Consider the following 21,133-nt stretch of genomic DNA (forward strand, 5'->3'; position numbering starts at 1 on the left):
CATTATTCATGACACTGTTTTCCTCTGTTGGCGAGTTCGCCATGTAAACAATTTCGTTATTCTGACTATTCATCAATTTTGCCTGTTTCATTGATCGCGTAATCATTTACAAAACATAAAAAATTCGTCACTGTACGAAAATTACACACAATGATTCCTCATCTTCAACAATACCATTCACACGAAATATTTCCCTCAAACACGATTAACGAACAATTGAAATAATTGCACTAAATTTTCAAACCCGTAGACAAGACAACAAATTTAAATTTGAAAAATACCATTAGAAGAATGCCAATTACCAAATCTACACATGCAATATAAACTACAAATTACTACAACAATACTACTGTCTACTATTTTTACAATCAGAAGAATTCCAAGGGACGATCCGAAGCAGCGGTCGCCACGTGCATGGGGGCTTAATTAAATAAAATGCAAATACTTTTGGTAGCTGTATGTCCGATTACGCTGTGTCTCGTAAACGGTTGGCCCTGACTAGTATTATTACGCAATCTGACTGCATAGAACAACAACAAAGAATGAAATGAAAATTTTCATTAACACAATTAATTAATTAAGTCCCCAGCAACTATAAAACCTACGAAACCAAAGCACAAGTGTAATTGTTCTGTGTGTGGGAGTGTGACTCAACGTACACATCTGGCACGGTTCTTCTTCAATAAGGAAAGAAATTTTAAATATCATTTATACTGAAGTAATTAAAAATAGAAATACTATAATTGCGTAAGGAAAGCAGAATTACACTCTAATACAAGAACACAAGCCAGATGCTTTGTTGACTGAACCTGTAATGACGCATTATTTAAGACATTGATATAACAAAAAGAAAAGGAAGGAAAATTTTTTTTTCTTTTACCTTCATATATTGACGAAAATCACTCTAATTATTACAATATATCTCCACACCGACTCTCTACTACCACATCTCAACAAGAACTCTCCACCACGACCTCTCGCCAAGCACTCTTCACTAGCACATCTCAACAAGCACTGACTACTACAAGTTCTCCCCAAGCACTGCCAGTGGAGGTGGCTGAATAATAGTCTTTGGCGCAATCTCTGGCGCTGTGGCTCAGTGTAGCCACCTTTCAACATATAAATATACCTCCATCATTGTTTTATTAATCTCCATTGCATGATGCAATTTTAGATTTTTTACTTCCGGTGAAGGTATATTTATATGTGCCGAAACCTTGGTCAAGAATTTTAATATAATTTTTATCCTGCAGCTGTTTTTGGCTGTCATCCTTTATCGTGAAGAATTTCAACAGTTGCTGTTGCAGCCATGTTTAAAATCTTGAATTAAAGTATTTTTAAACTATCTTACGACGCTTTTACGTAGACTTAACTATATTTAGGTGAATGGGGATTGTTCCCTGTCTGAAGTACTGAACTTTCCACGCTTGAGATTATTGAGAGAGGAAGACGGCGGAACACTCGTGAAGACGTTTCCTTTGAAGACCGGCAGTGTCCTCAGAGGCCGGTGATAACAAGGGCGGGCTTATTTCGTCACGGCGGAAGCGCGTCCGCTGTTCCGCCGCACGCACTAATTAGCCATGTCGATACTCACATCGTCTCTCTGTCAAACGTGGAGCAGGTGCCAACAGCAGGCAAAAATACACGCCCGGTCGATATCTGACCTGGGTTAAGTCCCTGACAGTCGAGCTGTTACGTAAACTTCCCTAGCGTGTCGTCACTTCCACGAGGTCTTGGCCCTAAGCAAAATCAGTTCAAGGATCCAAGTTGTATGTATAAATGGTGACTGAGTATGGTAACGTCGAATGAAAGGTAATTAAATGAAGGCTGAAATAATAAATTCTGTCCTTCGCAGGAAAACACAACGCATACCCTATGTTCGACCATTGAGTGGATGTCACGGATAAAAGATATAGCACATTATACAAATAAGTAAGTTTAGAGGTCAAAGGACCAGATGTGGTGCACGTCGGAGTCTATAGGCTGAACCTGAATTGTACTGACAAAATTTCGAAAGTTGTTCAGGAATAGTTTCTAAGCATTTAGTTACTAGGGACCTGTAGATTTCAGTGTTTCATGACAGTCATTGGTTTTGTTTGATTTCTTACCTGCTAATATGTGCATAAAATTGGAAACATCGACTGCATATCTGGGAGTACTCGTACGGAACGATTTGAATTAATTGTTGGTAATGCGGGTGCCAGGTTGAGATTCATTGGGAGAGTCGTTAGAAAATGTAGTCCATCAACAAAGGAGGTGGCCTACAAAACATTCGTACGACCTATACTTGAGTATTGTTCATCAGTGTGGGATCCGTACCAGGTCGGGTTGACGGAGGGGATAGAGCAGATCTAAAGAAGAGCGGCGCGTTTCGTCACAGGGTTATTTGGTAAGCGTGATAGCGTTACGGAGATGTTTAGCAAACTCAAGTGGCAGACTCTGCAAGAGAGCCGCTCTGCATCGCGTTGTAGCTTGCTGCCCAGGTTTCGAGAGGGTGCGTTTCTGGTTCAAAAAAATGGTTCAAATGGCTCTGAGCACTATGGGACTCAACTGCTGAGGTCATTAGTCCCCTAGAACTTAGAACTAGTTAAACCTAACTAACCTAAGGACATCACAAACATCCATGCCCGAGGCAGGATTCGAACCTGCGACCGTAGCGGTCTTGCGGTTCCAGACTGCAGCGCCTTTAACCGCCTGGCCACTTCAAAAAAATGGTTCAAATGGCTCTGAGCACTATGGGACTTAACATCTATGGTCATCAGTCCCCTAGAACTTAGAACTACTTAAACCTAACTAACCTAAGGACAGCACACAACACCCAGCCATCACGAGGCAGAGAAAATCCCTGACCCCGCCGGGAATCGAACCCGGGAACCCGGGCGTGGGAAGCGAGAACGCTACCGCACGACCACGAGATGCGGGCCCTGGCCACTTCGGCCGGCTTGCGTTTCTGGATGAGGTATCGAATATCTTGCTTCCCCCTACTTATACCTCCCGAAGAGATCACGAATGTAAAATTAGAGAGATTCGTGCGCGCACGGAGGTTTTCCGGCAGTCGTTCTTCCCGCGAACTATACGCGACTGGAACAGGAAAGGGTGGTAATGACAGTGGTACGTAAAGTGCCCTCCGACACACACCGTTGTCTGGCTTGCGGAGAATAAATAAAGATGTAGATGCAGTGTGTGTCGTGTTTGAAAACAAACTAGTTTTATCTACTCATATATCCCATCTTGACAAGAGTAGCACCGTCAAATCTTTATAAAGTGATCTTATTATGTAGTTCGATGCTGTTCTGCCTTGCCCGCTTTATGAGTTACAGAACAGTAGAGGCAGATCATAGTGACACGAATACTATTTTTCGTCACCTCGAAACCAGAGTACAATGTTGTGTCAATGTTAGGTATTTACAGACATATTTTTTCAAACTGCCAGTGACGTGATAGAGAGAGGTGCTGCTCAGGTTCACAGCTAGTCATTATAATTGGAGACAGCAGGAATATTATAAGGAAAGACGAGACATTCTCATAAAGAAAATGAAATGAATAAAATTTCGCTTTAAAATCGGCGTAGCTTTTTTCTCGGTTGCTCATTAATAGGGTGACGCTAGATCATGTTTCGGCAATAAAGGTTTGAATCGCCACTGCTGGCTGGCATAAAAATGCTTTAAAGAAACTTAAATCGGACTTAGTAAATCACGAAAAGGTAGTGAACGCAGGTGCTATGATTCGCCATGCAAATCTGCAATTAAGTTGTGTAAGTAGGCTGTTTAGGTTTTCTTATTAGTAACGCCACGTAGCGCTCTGTATGAAAATCACTGGCTGTGCTGTGTGCAGGCTGTGGCTGGTTTGCATTGTTGTAATATTCGCTATTGTAGTGTTGGGCTGTTGGCTGTTAACAGCGCGTAGCGTTGCGCAGTTGGAGGCGAGTCGCCAGCAGTGGTGGATGTGCGGAAGTGAGATGGCGGATTTTTGAGAGCGGATGATCTGGACGTGTGTCCATCAGAAACAGTACATTTGTAAGAATGGATGTCATGAACTGCTATATATAGTATGATTTTTGAACACTATTAAGGTAAATACATTGTTTGTTCTCTATCAAAATCTTTCATTTGGTAACTATGCCTATCAGTAGTTAGTGCCTTCAGTAGTTTGAATCTTTTATTTAGCTGGCAGTAGTGGCGCTCGCTGTATTGCAGTAGTTCGAATAACGAAGATTTTTCTGAGGTAAGTGATTTCTGAAACGTATAGGTTAATGTTAGTCAGGGCCGTTCTTTTGTAGGGATTTTTGAAAGTCAGATTGCGTTGCGCTACAAATATTGTGTGTCAGTTTAGTATTGATCAGAATAAGTAAGAGAGTAATGTCTGAGTACGTTCAGTTTTGCTAGGCTGTTTGAAAATCAAATAATGTAAGAGGTTTAACAGCACAGTAATTCAATAATTTTTCTGAGGGGACGTTTCATATGTCGACCCTTAGCCGAAGATACCTCACTGGAATCTACTGATTTTTTTCTTGTAGTTTCTGTAATTAGTGTAGCTATTGTTTATTGCTAGCGCGTAATTATAGAGAGAATTTCCTTTGTAGTTTTAGTTTTTCGTTGTTGTACAGTAAAACAGTTGTGGCATGCATGTTGATGTGCACCAAGTATTTCGCAGTACGCTTGCAATTAACTAGATATTATTTTCAGTGCTATGTTAATGTGTTTTCTTATTTTGCTCTTCAAATTGTGCTTTTCTGTGTTATCGTGTGAAATATTGTGACAGTAATGGCGTGTGAAAAACGTAACACTAGGCTCCAAAGTAAACTGAGAAATAATAGTGACGACGAGTGTAGCGTATCAGCACCACTGTGTAATGAATTAACAGACATTCAAAGTGGTAATTTGGTAATTGTGCATAGGGAAATGGAGCGGGCGGCAAATAATGGCGTAGACAGTGAAACAATTAGTGAACAGGGAAGCATTATCGATCGATCGGTCGGCAACAGCTCGCCTCAGGAATCCGAAATGACAGGACACAATCTCGCAAATACTGTAGATTCAGGTTTTGGGTCTTCACCGTTTTCTTAAATAAGTCAAGACACATTTTCTGCTTGTGAAAATGTGAATGGTACCGGTGCAAATTCACTGCCGAAAAGCACTGAGGAACATGTTTCAGACACCAGTGCATTGTTATTACAATTAATACAACAAATGGGTCAAACACAGCAAAAGCTTCAAAAGTTAGACACAATGGAACAAAATCTTGGGAAGTTAGACACAATGGAACAAAATCTTCATATGTTAGACACAATGGAACAAAATCTTCAAAAGTTAGACACAACGGAACAAAATCTTCAAAGGTTAGACACCACGCTTGAACAAACACGTGAAGATTTAACTACTGAGTTACATAAAATCGAATAGAAATGTCGAAAAGTCTGTAATGACGTAAAAACACAAATTTGTGAGCATTTCCAACCTATTTTTTTGCGGCGTGAAAATACATTACAGAATCACAAAGCAGCCACAAAAGAACTGCAAACTATTGTTCATGAAAATCATGAGACCTTGCAAGCTAAGATTGACTCAGTTGCATCTACCGATTCGGTTACACAACTTGCAAAAACTCAGGAAAACTTAAAGGACACAGTAGATACGATTTCAACACAAATGGACACTCTGAAACTTTGTTCAGAAAAACACACTGAGGAAATAAGTTCACTATCGGAGAAAGTAGCCGAACTTTCGGATCAGTTCACTAACTTATCTACAAAGGTGGATGTTGATCTGAATGACACAAGACCTGTAGCCTTCACTGACACAGAAGAGTACGAACAAATTAGGAAATTAAAACAAAATCAGAATCAAATTAATACGCAACACCAAAGAGAAATCCGGGAAGTACAAGATCAGTTGACACAGGTAATACAATAATTACATATTTCAGAGGGCACTCGCGCTCCAATACGGGAAGAGGGACATGGAAATGCAGAACAGCCACAAAATAATAACACAGGGCACTTCGAAAATTATGAAAGAAATTGGCAAGGTACACCGAATTTTGAGATGGAACCGCCGAAACGACGTAACAATGACCGACATGCGACTCGCCGACATGATGATTTTGACCATAAGCTGTTTATTACTACATGTAAATTCCAAACATTTAAGAATTCCGGCAACGACATTCATCCACAAGCGTGGCTTCGTCAATTCTCTCATTGTTTCCCTCCCAACTGATCATTAGAGCACAGATTAGAATTTATGTGTGGCTATTTAGAGAATGAACCAGCTGTAAGAATGCGATCGGTCATTAACGATTGCCACAGTGAAGGAGAATTTTACCATGCCTTCCTCTCAGCATATTGGTCTGAAACCACACAAGACCGAGTAAAACATACCATCATAATGATGAAACATTTCGAACAATCTGAATTTTCCAGTCTTGTGAAATATTTTGAAGACATGTTGCACAAGAATCAGTACCTGTCAAACCCTTACAGCCCCTCAGAACTCATCCGCGTTTGCTTAATCAAATTGCCTGAACATTTACGACATATTATTTTGACTGGACGTTGCAAAGACGACATTGAAGCTTTTCAGGGACTTTTACAAGAACTGGAAATTGACACTGACAATCGCGGAACGCGAAAACAGGAGCACAACAATTACAGGTCACATCCGCAACAATTCCGCGATGACAGAAATAATAAATGGACACGACAAGGCTATTCTTACAACGTAAATCGTGACCAAAACAGACACCACCCGAGTGACAACCGTTGGGAGAGTAGTAATAATTACAGGGAAACCTCACCTCTCCACGGTAATGACTATCACAGAGACAATCAGAGAAACAGGCAATATGGGAACCAAAATAATTATTATCAAGGGAGACAGAATAACTTCAGACGCAACGGTCCAGCGCGCAGTTACGATTCAGGGAGAAATTCTCCACCACGTGACCGACAAGAAAGAAACTATGGAATCTACCGACATGACGACAGACATGTACATATTTGGTGACAAATGGCTCATGGTCGCGGGTTGGGTGGAACGATGTATTTTGGGCGGTTCTTGCGACACGAAGTTAAAGACGTACCGCTAGGGTCAAAATCTATAGCGAAGAAACAGGTATTCAATCTGAGGCGTCGTGCAAAATCGACGTTACCAGGAAAAGTAGAAAAGGCAAATTTTTCTGTCGTTCATGTGGAAGCAGCGTGTCTTCGAAACAATTTGGTTAGCGCTCTGAGAGACGCCAGTGCAGCAGATTCTCTGGAGCTAACGGTTTTCGGATAGCTGCGACAGAAAGCGAATGGTGTTAGGGAGGAGACGTGTCGTGCGCCATCTCCATGCTGGATGATCCTCTGTTTCTGATGCGGGCTCCGTGCACCACTGGGAGGAATGACGCTGCAGCAGATCTTGTTGCAGTATGTAATCAGGTTCTCAATACATACCAATGCAGTCACACAACTGTTTATCTGTATTCTCCTCTGACGTCTGCTTACTTTGTCATAAATGCTTGTGTATTTAAATGCATTAAGAATATATTCAGTTTTCACATGGATTCCTGTGTTTATGAACTCTCTTGCGTATGCAGCACGAAAAATAGATAGTGTGTTTGCTAACCTTACTTGTCTTCCGGAACTGGAACCGTTCCCCAACTACAATATTGTTGTCTAATCCTGCAAGTAGGTTCGAATCGAAGCCCTCTGATGCAAATAATTTCTGCGAACACTATTTTCACTAATGTGAGCGGTTATTCTTCAGTAGTAGGTATAGAGTTGCACATTAATATGGCGACCTATATTATGAAGTTATTTCAATTAACCATACAGGTGCAGTCGGAGCATAAATAATGATTTGTGCAAAATTTTGTATATAACTTTTCTATCCCTTGTAGCGTTAGGCCTGTTTGTATGTGGTTTAATCTATCACACTAAAGGTACTACACCGCTGGCCATTAAAATTGCTACACCACGAAGATGACGTGCTACAGACGCGGAATTTAACCGACAGGAAGAAAATGCTGTCATATGCAAATGATTAGCTTTTCAGAGCATTCACACAAGGTTGACGCCGGTGGCGACACCTACAACGTGCTGACATGAGGAAAGTTTCCAACCGATATCTCATAGACAAACAGCAGTTGACCGGTGTTGCCTGGTGAAACGTTGTTGTGGTGCCTCGTGTAAAGAGCAGAAATGCGTACCATCACGATTCCGACTTTGATAAAGGTCGGATTGTAGCCTATCACGATTGCGGTTTATCGTATCGCGAAATTGCTGCTCGCGTTGGTCGAGATCCAATGCCTGTTAGCAGAATATGGAATCGGTGGGTTCAGGAGGGTAATACGGAAAGCTGTGCTGGATCCCAACGACCTCGTATCACGAACAGTCGAGATGACAGGCAGACTAGATTAGGCATCTTATCTGCATGGCTGTATCGAATCGTGCAGCCACTTCTCGATTCCTGAGTCCACAGATCCCGACGTTTGCAAGACAACAGCCATCTGCACGAACAGTTCGACGACGTTTGCAGCAGCATGGGCTATCAGCTCGGAGACCATGGCTGCGGTTACCCTTGACGCTACATCACAGACAGGAGCGCCTGCGATGGTCTACTCAACGACGAAACTGGGTGCACGAATGGCAAAACGTCATTTTTTCGGATGAATCCAGGTCTGTTTGCAGCATCATGATGGTCTCATCCGTGTTTAGAGACATAGCGGTGAATGCACATTGGAAGCGTGTATTCGTCATCGCCATACTGGCGTATCACCCGGCGTGATGGTATGGGGTGCCATTGGTTACACGTCTCGGTCACCTCTCGTTCGCATTGACGGCACTATGAACAGTGAACGTTACATTTCAGATGTGTTACGACACGTGGCCCTACCCTTCATTCCATCCCTTCGAAACCCTACATTTCAGCAGGATAATGCACGACCGCATGTTGCAGGTCCTGTACGGGCCTTTCTGGATACAGAAAATGTTCGACTGCTGCCCTGGCCAGCACATTCTCCAGATCTGTCACCAATTGAAAACGTCTGGTCAATGGTGGCTGAGCAACTGGCTCGTCACAATACGCCAGTCACTACTCTTGATGAACTGTGGTATCGTGTTGAAGCTGAATGGCCAGCTGTACCTGTACACGCCATCCAAGCTCCGTTTGACTCAATGCCGAGGCGTCTCAAGGCCGTTATTAATGCCAGAGGTGGTTGTTCTGGGTACTGATTTCTCGGGATCTATGCACCCAAATTACGTGGAAATGTAATCACATGTCAGTTCTATTATAATATATTTGTCCAATGAATACCCGTTTATCATATGCATTTCCTCTTGGTGTAGCAATTTTAATGGCTAGTAGTGTACTTATAATGCATATCGTTGAAGACGTGGGCTGAAGCAGTAATACAGAAATGAAGAAGATACTTTCCAAGTAACAGGAATGGAGAATTGCGTTATCCCAGCCTTAGGGGTGATGGTCAAAGCAACAATAGTTAATTTTTTTTTTTCCAAACTGTGCACGAACGTTCATCAGCAGTCGTGAGAAAGTGTCTATAGAACCGTTTCCATTGTGCCTTCATGCCGCGTTATTGGTCTCGGCTCGCCGCGCCGCAGTGCTGCGTGTTTCACTGTTTGCTCAGTGCTCGGCTGCTCAACACCGCCAGAGGGGCTCCAACGCGAGATTCGCCAGCTGCCGCGGCGCGGCGTGCTGCGCTAAAGCCACTGTGCAGCTACGCATGCCTGACCAGCGGATCGGGTGTACGGTAATGACAGTGCCGGTCTCCACGGCTTCATTGGATTAATTGAATCCGGCACCGTCTGCTGCGAGACGCACGTGACACAGCTCTCCCGCGACCAGAATGCCCGTGGCGAGTTTCCAATTTCAATTAAGCCGACCCAGAGAAAGGACCAGTGCCGTCGACCGGCAGGGAACACCGTGACGCCACGGTACCGGGAACAGCAAACACCAGTCAGCGGTTCGCTCTCCGGGTAATGCAGTCGTTTGAAGAATCCTTGTACTCAAAATGAGGCTCACATTTCATCAGGAGGGTGAAGGAAAATGCGCACTTGGGCTTGACAGCGCGATGATCCAGTGGGTAATGTCGGAAGCTTCGTGAGGCTGTTTGCAGAGGACGCAGTTGTCTGTTGGAAGGTAGCAACACCGATACCCTGTGTCATATTGTAGGAAGAAGTGCAGAGGATGAATGTGTGGTGCAGGGACTGGTAGTTGACAATGAACATCAACAGATACATGTTGCGCAGAAATAGGCGAGCAGATCTGCTGTTTTTGTAATAGTCTTGAGAAGACCCGGGGTGGGTTGGACTTGGGTCGTGGGGGGAGGGGGCGGTTGTAATTTACTGGGTGTAGAAGGATGTACTTTATTGTAACACAATCCAGTAAGTGGTAATAAATACAAATGCAATACACATAACGAGTAAGACCTTCAAGTGCAGATCGGTAGCGTTAATAATAATTACTTATTTACTGAGAACAGAACATGTAAGCAAACTCTCAACTTTTCAATATCCATTTAATCTTAAAGGGTTCATTTTTATACCTGGCCCACCAAGACATGAAAAAAGTGGAATTACAATAAACAATTCAAATGTAACAGAAATTAATCCTTTGAATACAAATATATTTGCACTGCAAGTCCCTGATATTAATAACGAACGTCAAAGTGGCGACATATGCTTTAAGATATGTTTGCAGAATGAATGTCACAATCCACACGTGCTTCTCAGCAAGTCAAAATACAGAATAAAAAAGAAAACAGTGATGAAAAATTACCCCCGTAAAACACTGGCAACAGAATCAGACATGGTGAAAGGGAAACATTTCGTAACAATTTAATAAAAGACTGAAATGGTACTCGCCCACAAGGACGTTTTGTCAGTCAACAAGTACAGCTTTAAAGCTACAGTTTCAACTGCGAGCAAGTTTAGGCTGTTACAAATGAGAACACCTAAAAGCTTACACAAAGAAAAACGAAAGAACAGACAAACATTGACAAATTAACTGCATAAGTACGAACATATTCAAAATGGTAGTCACAAAATTGTAATGAGATATATCATTTTACTCAGCTGAACACTTACCACAAATCAGTGAACGAACATACCCAATGCTCCAGTGCCTTTAAGCACATCAAAATGCCTCGTGAACATGAATATGACTATGTAGCGTCTTTTACTGTAGGAATCAAGGGAGAGGATCTTGTTATGGGTGGCCAGTATTCTCTTTCGAGAACATAAATAGATGCGTGGATTAACATGGTTCTTTAGATAAAAGAATAGGAAGCTACTTATCTTGAATAGAGTCCATGTGTTATGGTACAAGCTCAGTAATAATAGTCCTCTTGCAAACAATACCGGTAATCTTGGTATAGACACAAAGCTGGGTGTTATGGACTGTCGTAGTCTTAGCCCGCTCTCCTGAAAGAATGACGGACGCCAAACTGGAGTGCGAGTCGAGTCAGTCCGTCAGTGAGCTAGTCGCTGAGTTAGTGACTGAGCTCGTACCACAACACATGGACTCCATTCAAGATAAGTACCTTCCGGTTCTTGTAAATAAATAAACTTGTTAATCCACGTTTATATTTGTGTTGTAGAGAGATGATACTGGCCACCCAGTAAAACATCCTTTCTCCTGATGCCTACGGTACAAGACGCTACAGTGGTGACGAGGATGCAACAGACTAATTAAGTATAGCCAGGATACGAAATCATACATGTACAATCCACTGGTGATAGTGATTCTGACTTTTGCTTGCAGTGAAATAAACTTCATTAATATACTCGCCATACAGATAAACTTGCGCATCGCAACCTAAAGAGTCTCCAAACAAACATGAAAACTTAATGAATCAGGCCTTATTAACTAAATTATGATAAATAAACACAGGCGATCGACATATCCGACACAGGTCGTAACAACTGCTCTGTAGAGGCATTAAACCGAATAGGCGAACATAAACACAAAGTAGGAAGGGGAAGCCTTCATTCTACACGCAAACGCGCAAGTACCAACTTGGCGTCACGCCGGCTAAAAAATAACAGCCACGCACTGGCTACTACCAGTGGATATTACAAGCCGAACACGTCCGACACGCAAACAGTGCAAGTACCAGGGTGGTGGGACCGCCTAGAATAGGAAATAACAGCCGCGCTGTCGGGTACTGCCAGAGGGCATTGTAATATAAATACGTCGCACATGTAAATGGCGCAAGTACAAGCTTGGCGGCGCCTATGAAACAGGAAATAACAGCCGCCCGCTAGGATACTATTGACAAACATTAAACAAAACTCCACGGTAAGAAAAAGAAAGTCATGTGTCACACAACAAACAACAAACCTACCATTCATTATAGCGATAGCGGGCATGGTCCATTTTATAGGATTTTTAAACATCTAAATCAATGATTCAAAATGGCTCTGAGCACTATGGAACTTAACTTCTAAGGTCATCAGTCGCCTAGAACTTAGAACTACTTAAACCTAACTAACCTAAGGACATCACACACATACATGCCCGAGGCGGGATTCGAACCTGCGACCGTAGCGGTAGCGCGGTCCCAGACTGTAGCGCCTAGAACCGCTCGGCCACCCCGGCCGGCCATCTAAATGAACTAAACACTTCTGCCTGATGGACACATCCCACAAACAAATATCAAGAAAGTTCGGACGTCACATAAATCGTAATAGCCGATCGCTGGCCGGCCGAAGTGGCCGAGCGGTTCTAGGCGCTACAGTCTGGAACCGCGCGAGCGCTAGGTCGCAGGTTCGAATCCTGCCTTGGACATGCTGTGTGTGATGGTCTTAGGTTGGTTAGATTTAAGTAGTTCTACGTTCTAGGGGACTGATGACCTGAGAAGTTAAGTCCCATAGTGCTCAGAGCTATTTGAACCATTAAAAACCGATCGCTGGGTGCGCTTAAACCTGAAATTTAAATTCTGACGCAGCCACACAAGGACTCAAAATGCCAGAACGTACAGTAGAAAAACGTTTAATGATTTTAGCGGCCACACACACTATGGCCACATAGCACAAGGCGCACGAAATTAACCGGAAAGCAAGAAACTTTGAGGAATAAGCAGAAGCCTTCTGATAAGCCAAAGCCGACGTTCACTAATAATTTTGCACCGCTTTGAGAAAATAAGATAATTCCATGCTGCTGTTAGCTCCGCAAAGATATAAGGTGCTAGGCTTGTTGAATCCAAATCACTGTCTGACAGCAACGAACACCAGCCTGGGCTGCCACACCCCTCCATACTCAGCTATGCTCAGCCAGGGGAAACACACGGCTGCCGACGAGGCTCAGTACAGCGCCGAGCAGCTTCAGTCAGTCAGTCCCAAACCAGTTTTTCTTGTCTGTATTGTTATTTAGTTCCCAACAACGGGGGCGGGCTGGCAACAGATAAAAGCCGCTCTTCAGCCAAACTGTATTTACAAATGGTTAAAGTGTATAAAAATTGAAAATAACAGGTGATTTTGTAAAAAAACACACATACATGCACGATATTTACGATTTTTATACAACAGTTCCCGTCAGATCACCGAAGTTAAGCGCTGTCGGACTGGGCTAGCACTTGGATGGGTGACCATCCGGTCTGCCGAACGCTGTTAGCTAGCGGGGTGCACTCAGCCCTTGTGAGGCAAACTAAGGAGCTACCTGATTGAGAAGTAGCGGCTCCGGTCTCGGAAACTGACATACGGCCGGGAGAGCGGTGTGCTGACCACATGCCCGTCCATATCCGCATCCAGTGACGCCTATGGACTGAGGATGACATGGCGGCCGGTCGGTACCGTTGGGCCTTCATGGCCTGTTCGGGAGGAGTTTAGCTTTTTATACAACAGTACAATAAACGAGGATTTTGTGAAATACATATAGATTAAAAATAATGATAGTTTCGTTTGACGATTTTATATATACAGTCACTAACAAATGTGGATGATGCCATGAAGTGATTGTATTGCTAGGTGATGTATAAAAAATTGTCATGATAAAGGTGATCATGAGAATGACTAAGGCGTCCTGTAGAGCCGCAAGTAGCGGCTAGATGATGGATGAATAGAAAGCAGAAAATGGGGTGGAAGGGACGGATTTCATTGTCGGGGAGTTGATTAAAATTCCGGCGGGAGAGGATGGATAAGGTCTGGAGTTGCATGGAAGGTGATATATGAATGTAGTGGCACAGCAGGGTACCTGGATTGGTTAAAATTGGTGGTCAATTGAGTGGTAAATTGGATGCAAGTTGGGGAAGGAAGGCGGATGCCCAAGGGGAGGTGGAGTGCATGTCTTTCCAGGATTTCAAGGGCCTTGTATAATTTATGCGAGGCAGAAATCCAGCCAACGTTGGCGTACATTAGGATAGCACAGATGAGGGATTTATAGATGAGGATTATGGTAGAAGGATGTAGAGCCATGTGCATCCTGTTAATAGTGTTATCAGGTTTAGTCGGTTTCGGCGTTTGTGTTGGATGATAAGAAGATGTACCACGGCCCTAGTTAGTTTTCTGTAGAGAGTTAGTCCTAAATACTTTACTGTATTAGTCATAGGGATGGGTAGGCTGTAGTTGAATGGATGGAAATCTGGGCGACAGAAATGCCGAGTGGCACCACCAAAGATAGTGGCTTGGCTTTTCTGTGGATTCAGCTGAAGTTTCCATGTATTAAACCGTTGGTTTAAGAGACTCAGTTGGTGCTAGAGGAAGGCATTGCGGAGTTGAAGAGTGCGCCGTGTGGTTGGGTAGGCGGTGTTGTCAACATATTGCAGGAGGTGCGATGGAGGTGGCGGTATAGGAATGTCTGCAGTGAACAAGATGCAAAGGAAGGGCGAAATGACAAACCCTTGAGGCACACCTTGGGCAGGAAAGAAAGATACGGAAACAGAAATGGTTGATTTTGTCATAAATAGGACGTTGTTCAAGAAAGAATTATGTAAGGCGGACATAGTTAACTGTAAGTGCATAGGTATCCAGCTTGAAGAGCAGTACAAAATGCTATACCAATCCAAAGGCATTCTGGATACCAAGGGAGACAAATATGGTGGACTTCCGATTATTCAGTTGATGGGAGATTACGTCGGTAAGGTAAAGAAGATGGTCGTCAGTGGAATAGCTGAGACAAAGCCACAATGGGCGTTGGGAACGGGTATTTGGGTATCAAGGTAGTGACGAATTCAGGTACGAGGAGTTTCAAAGATTTTGCTGAAAACTGATGTGAGGCTGATAGGTCTATATCATGAGCTTTGCGAGGGTTCTTTATCAGGTTTCAGGAAGAGGAGGACTTTGGATCCCCAAACCAGCCAGCACACCATCTTAAATCGGAGCACAACTGTCCACCCGCCAGCAACCTCTCCGATTGGCGTGATCTCGTCCTTAGGCAACGGACAAATACAAGCAAAGCGGGGCCGCAGCTATCGGTAATCGATGTACCAGACAGATAACTGGGGCACGCACAGCTCAACATTACTGGTGACAAATCTCTGAGAACTACCATAAGACACCCAGGAATAACAGTCTGGAGTGACCTAAAGTGCCGCTTTAGGTCACTCCAGACTGTTATTCCTAGGTGTCTTATGTATTTATTTAGATAAATAAATAAATAAGACACCTAGGAATAACAGTCTGGAGTGACCTAAAGTGGGATGTTCACACAAAACAGAGCTGAAATTTTATCAGGACAATCTTAAGGAAATGTAATTCATCCACAAAAGAAGTGGATTACAAAACACTTGTTCCACCGGTTCTTCAGTTCTGGTAATCATTATGCAATTCGAGCAAAAAAGTGCTTTTTCACACAGCATAACGCAGGAACATAAGGGATAATAATGGTGAAAGTGGATGAACTGGGCTATGAATGGGTTCCTCATCCACCCTGTTGTTGTTGTTGTTGTTGTGGATGCTGCTCTCCATGCCACTCAATCCTGTGCAAGCTTCTTCATCTCCCAGTACGTACTGCAACCTACATCCTTCTGAATCTGCTTAGTGTATTCATCTCTTGGTCTCCCTCTACGATTTTTACCCTCCACGCTGCCATCCGATATTAAATTGCTGATCCCTTGATGCCTCAGAACATGTCCTACCAACCTATCCCTTCTTCTAGTCAAGTTGTGCCACAAACTCCTCTTCTCCCCAACCCTATTCAGTACCTCCTCATTAGTTATGTGATCTACCCATCAAATCTTTAGCATCATTCTGTAGCACCACATTTCCAAAGCTTCTATTCTCTTCTTGTCCAAACTATTTATCGTCCATGTTTCACTTCCATACATGGCCACACTCCATTCAAATACTTCCAGAAACGACTTCCTGACACTTAAATCTATACTCGATGTTAACTAATTTCGCTTCTTCAGACACGTTTTCCTTGCCATTGCCAGTCTACATTTTATATCCTCTCTACTTCGGCCATTTTCAGTTATTTTGCTCCCCAAATAGCAAAACTCCTTTACTACTTTAAGTGTCTCATTTCCTAATCTAATTCCCTGAGTATCACCCGACTTAAGTCGACTACATTCCATTATCCTCGTTTTGCTTTTGTTGATGTTCATCTTATATCCTCCTTTCAAGACACTGTCCATTCCGTTAAACTGCTCTTCCAAATCCTTTGCTGTCTCCGACATAATTACAATGTCATCGGCAAACATCAAAGTTTCTATTTCATCTCCATGGATTTTAATACTTACTCCGAATTTTTCTTTTGTTTCCTTTACTGCTTGCTCAATATACAGATTGAACAACGTCGGGGGAGGCTACAACCCTGTCTCACTCCGTTCCTAACCACTGCTTCCCTTTCATGTTCCTCGACTCTTATAACTGCCAACTGGTTTCTGTACAAGTTGTAAATAGCGTTTGGCTCCCTGTATTTTACCCCTGCCACCTTCAGAATTAGAAAGAGAGTATTCCAGTCAACATTGTCAAAGGCTTTCTCTAAGTCTACAAATGCTAGAAACGTAGATTTGCCTTTTCTTAATCAAGCTTCTAAAATAAGTCGTAGGGTCAGTATTGCCTCACGTGTTCCCCTGTTTCTACGGAATCCAAACTGATTTTCCCAGTTTTTCCATTAGTCTGTAAAGAATTCGCGTTAGTATTTTGCAGCCGTGACTTATTAAACTGATAGTTCGGTAATTTACACATCTGTCAACGCCTGCTTTCTTTGTGATTGGAATGATTATATTCTTCTAGAAGTCTGAGGTTATTTCGCCTGTCTCATACATTTTGCCCACCAGATGGTAGAGTTGTGTCAGGACTGGCTCTCCCAAGGCTGTCAGTAGTTCTAATGGAATTTTGTGTAGCCCCGGGGCCTTGTTTCGACTTAGGTCTTTCAGTGCTCCATCAAACTCTTCACGCAGTATCATATCTCCCATTTCATCTTCATCTACATCCTCTCCAATTTCTATAACATTGCCCTCAAGTATATTGCCCTTGTATAGACCCTCTATATACTTCTTCCAACTTCCTGCTTTCCCTTATTTGCTTAGAACTGGGTTTCCATCTGAGCTCTTGATATTCATGCAAGTGGCTCTCTTTTCTCCAAAGGTCTTTTTAATTTTCCTGTAGGCAGTATCTATCTTACCCCTAGTGAGATAAGCCTCTGCATCCTTACATTTGTCCTCTAGCCACGCCTGCTTAGCCATTTTGCGCTCCCTGTCAATATCATTTTTGAGACGTTTGTACTCCTTTTTGCCGGCTTCATTTACTACAGTTTTATATTTTGTCTTCGTCAATTAAATTCAATACTTCTTCTGTCGCCCCTCGTCTTTTTACCTACTAGATCCTCTGCTGCCCTCACTACTGCATAACTCAAAGCTACCCATTCATCTTCTACTGTATTTCTTTCCCCCATTCATGACAATTGTTCCCTTGTGCTGTCCCTGGAACCCTGTACAACCCCTGGTTGTTTCAGTTTATCCAGGTCCCATCTCCCTTAATTCCCACCTTTTTGCAGTTTCTTCAGTTTTAATCTAGAGTTCATAACCAATAGATTGTGGTCAGAGTCCACATCTGCCCCTGGAAATGCCTTACAATTTAAAACCTGGTTCCTACATCTCTGTCTTACCATTATATAATCTATCTGAAACCTGTCTGTATCTCCAGCATTCTTCCATGTATACAACCTTCTTTTATGATTCTTGAACCAAGTGTTAGCTATGATTAAGTTATGCTCTGTGCAAAATTCTACAAGACGGCTTCCTCTATCATTTCTTACCCCCAATCCATATTCAGCTACTACGTTTCCTTCTCTTCGTTTTCCTACTATCGAATTCCAGTCACCCATGACTATTAAATTTTCGTCTCACTTCACTATCTGAATAATTTCTTTTATCTCATCATACATTTCATCAACTTCTTCGTCATCTGCAGAGCTAGTTGGCATGTAGTCTTGTACTACTGTCGTAGACGTGGGCTTCGTGTCTATCTTGGCCACAACAATGCTTTCGCTGTGCTGTTTGTAGTAGCTTACCCGCATTTCTATTTTTTTTTTATTCATAATGAAACCTACTCCTGCATTACCCCTATTTGATTTTGTGTTTATAACCCTGTATTCACGTGACCAAAAGTCTTGTTCCTCCTGCCACCGAACTTCCCTAATTCACACTATATCCAACTTTAACCTATCCATTTCCTTTTTTAAATTTTCTAACCTACCTGCCCGATTAAGGGATCTGACATTCTACGCTCCGATCCGTAGAAAGCCAGTTTTCTTTCTCCTGATAACGACATCCTCCTGAGTAGTCCCCGCCCGGAGATCCGAATGGGGGACTATTTTACCTCCGGAATATTTGACCCAAGAGGACGCCATCATCATTTATCCATACAATAAAGCTGCATGCTCTCGGGGAAAAATTACGGCCGTAGTTTCCCCTTGCTTTCAGCTGTGCGCAGTACCAGCACAGCAGTGCCGTTTTAGTTAGTGATACAAGGCCAGAGCAGTCAATCATCCTGACTGTTGCCCCTGCAACTACTGAATAGGCTGCTGCTCATTTTCAGGAACCATACGTTTGTCTGGCCTCTCAACAGATACCCCTCCGTTGTGGTTGCACCTACGGTACGGCTATCTGTATCGCTGAGGCACGCAAGCCTCCCCACCAACGGCAAGGTTTATGGTTAATGGGCTGGGTCACCCACCCTATTCAGCAGATATAGCTTCAGGTGGCTTCTTCCTGTCCTCTAACGTGAAACTTTGGCTTGCCGGGAAGAAATTATCATCAAATGAGGAAGTGATAGTTGCAGTCAACGAGTATTTTTCAGGAGTTTGACAGAATCTATTTTTCCGATCGGATGGAAAAGCTGGAGAATTACTGGTCCAATGTACATACCTCAAAGGAGAGTCTGTCAAAAAATAAGGTGAGTTGTTTACGAAACAATCATTTTTCTTCGTTTTTTATCATACTTATCACACCAAACTCGGGAAATATCTGCACAACAATGCACATGTAGCTGACATTGTGCTTAAGCTTACTCTTAGTACCGTTCGGCTCTATTTTTGGTTTTTCACTCAACACTATAGTGATACACCACAGTACGGTCAGGTTTAGTGGTGAAGAGTTGGGCGATATGTTAGTCTGGGACCGTTAACAGTTTAATAAAGGAGGTACACAATATCCAAGGAAGACAGTTTGTCATGGATTCGTTTCAAGCGCGAGAGACTAAAGGCGATGAGCAGCCAGTGGCAGACGCTAAAATAGTAGTTTTCTAAAATTCAGAGGCCGCGAGACTGAAGTAGAGACATGCGACGTATCATATCCGCTCAACGAATCCAATGGAAGAGGCATAATGATACTCATAACGATGCTATGCTGAATGTTCCCACAGCGACGACAACCATATCGTAGTGCTTTAGCAATTCTGCATATATGCCAACATTTTGGTGATATCATTTTACAGGTTTTTTTGGTACTGTAAAATGGCTTTCACAGAAACAAAAATAACTGAGGTGACAAAGAGGACAAATCGTAATTGCTGAATAACTATTTGAATTACGTTGCTGGATTTTAGGTCAACGTTGTCTAGAGAGCAGTTACTCTTTTTGCGGGAAGCTGCTTCGGTTTAACGGAAATTGCAAAAGGAGTGCTTGTAAATGATTCTAAGTTCTGAAATGCTGAGATAGATTGCCATTTATGTAGGTATAATACGAAAAAAATCGCTGTTTGAATATGATACGACTTATTATACCAAATACTAGTTCTGAGCAACTGCAGGTTTGTTATAGTGTAAGATAGACGTGTTACAAGAACGTTATACTTTGGAGCTTGTGTAGCTAGACGCTCGGGTCGTGGAGCGTTACGTAGGATCGTCTGTAGAAGGTATGGCCTTGTAGACAGTGTCTTTCAGCTTTCCCCACAGAAAAAAGTCTACAAGTGTCAAATCCGGGGTATGGTCTGGCAGAGGTAAGGGTCTTCTGCATCCAATCCAACAATTTGGGAACAATTCACGAAGTCATATTGCACTATTTCGTGTGCTATGGCCTGGAAAGCCGTCATGTTGATACCACAGTCCCGCACAGGCTGCGGAAGAACATCTTCTAGCATCCGAGGATGATGGTCTGTTAGGAGGGTGCAATGTGTTCGTTTGGTGTTCCGTTTATGAAAAACTACGGTTCACTATCCCACCCAAGACGTTTATACTTCATGGATGCTAACGTTCCACCTTACGGAGCAAAGGGGTTTGTCAGCAGTTCAGTAGTGCCTGTTTCGCCGGTTTACAGGGCCGTGATTGGTATATGTGGCTTCATCACTAAACATGACACATCATATATCTGGAGTATCCTATCTTAATGCCATTGTACTAAAGTTAACACGAGTCTCATAATCGTTTCCAAGTAGCTCTTGATGGAGAGGGATGTGATAGGGATGGTATCTGAGTAGATGGAGAATGCGTAGAACACTTGCCTTACAGATGCCTCTTACTCGTACGATTGCGTAGGAGATAACGTGCAGATCAAAGGCAACAGCAGCAAGAACATTAATTTCCTCCCTCTTCTGTCGTCACTTGTTTGCTTCTAGTACTTCTATTACAGACTGCACCACCACTTTCACGTAACTGGTGGAAGAGGTTGATAAACAACTGCCGAGAGTCTTGACGTCTATTGGGATATCTCGTCCGTACAAGAACGAACTCCATTCTTCCTATGTTCTCCGT

The sequence above is a fragment of the Schistocerca serialis genome, chromosome 5, assembly GCF_023864345.2.
Source record: "Schistocerca serialis cubense isolate TAMUIC-IGC-003099 chromosome 5, iqSchSeri2.2, whole genome shotgun sequence".
Lineage (NCBI taxonomy): Eukaryota > Metazoa > Arthropoda > Insecta > Orthoptera > Acrididae > Schistocerca > Schistocerca serialis.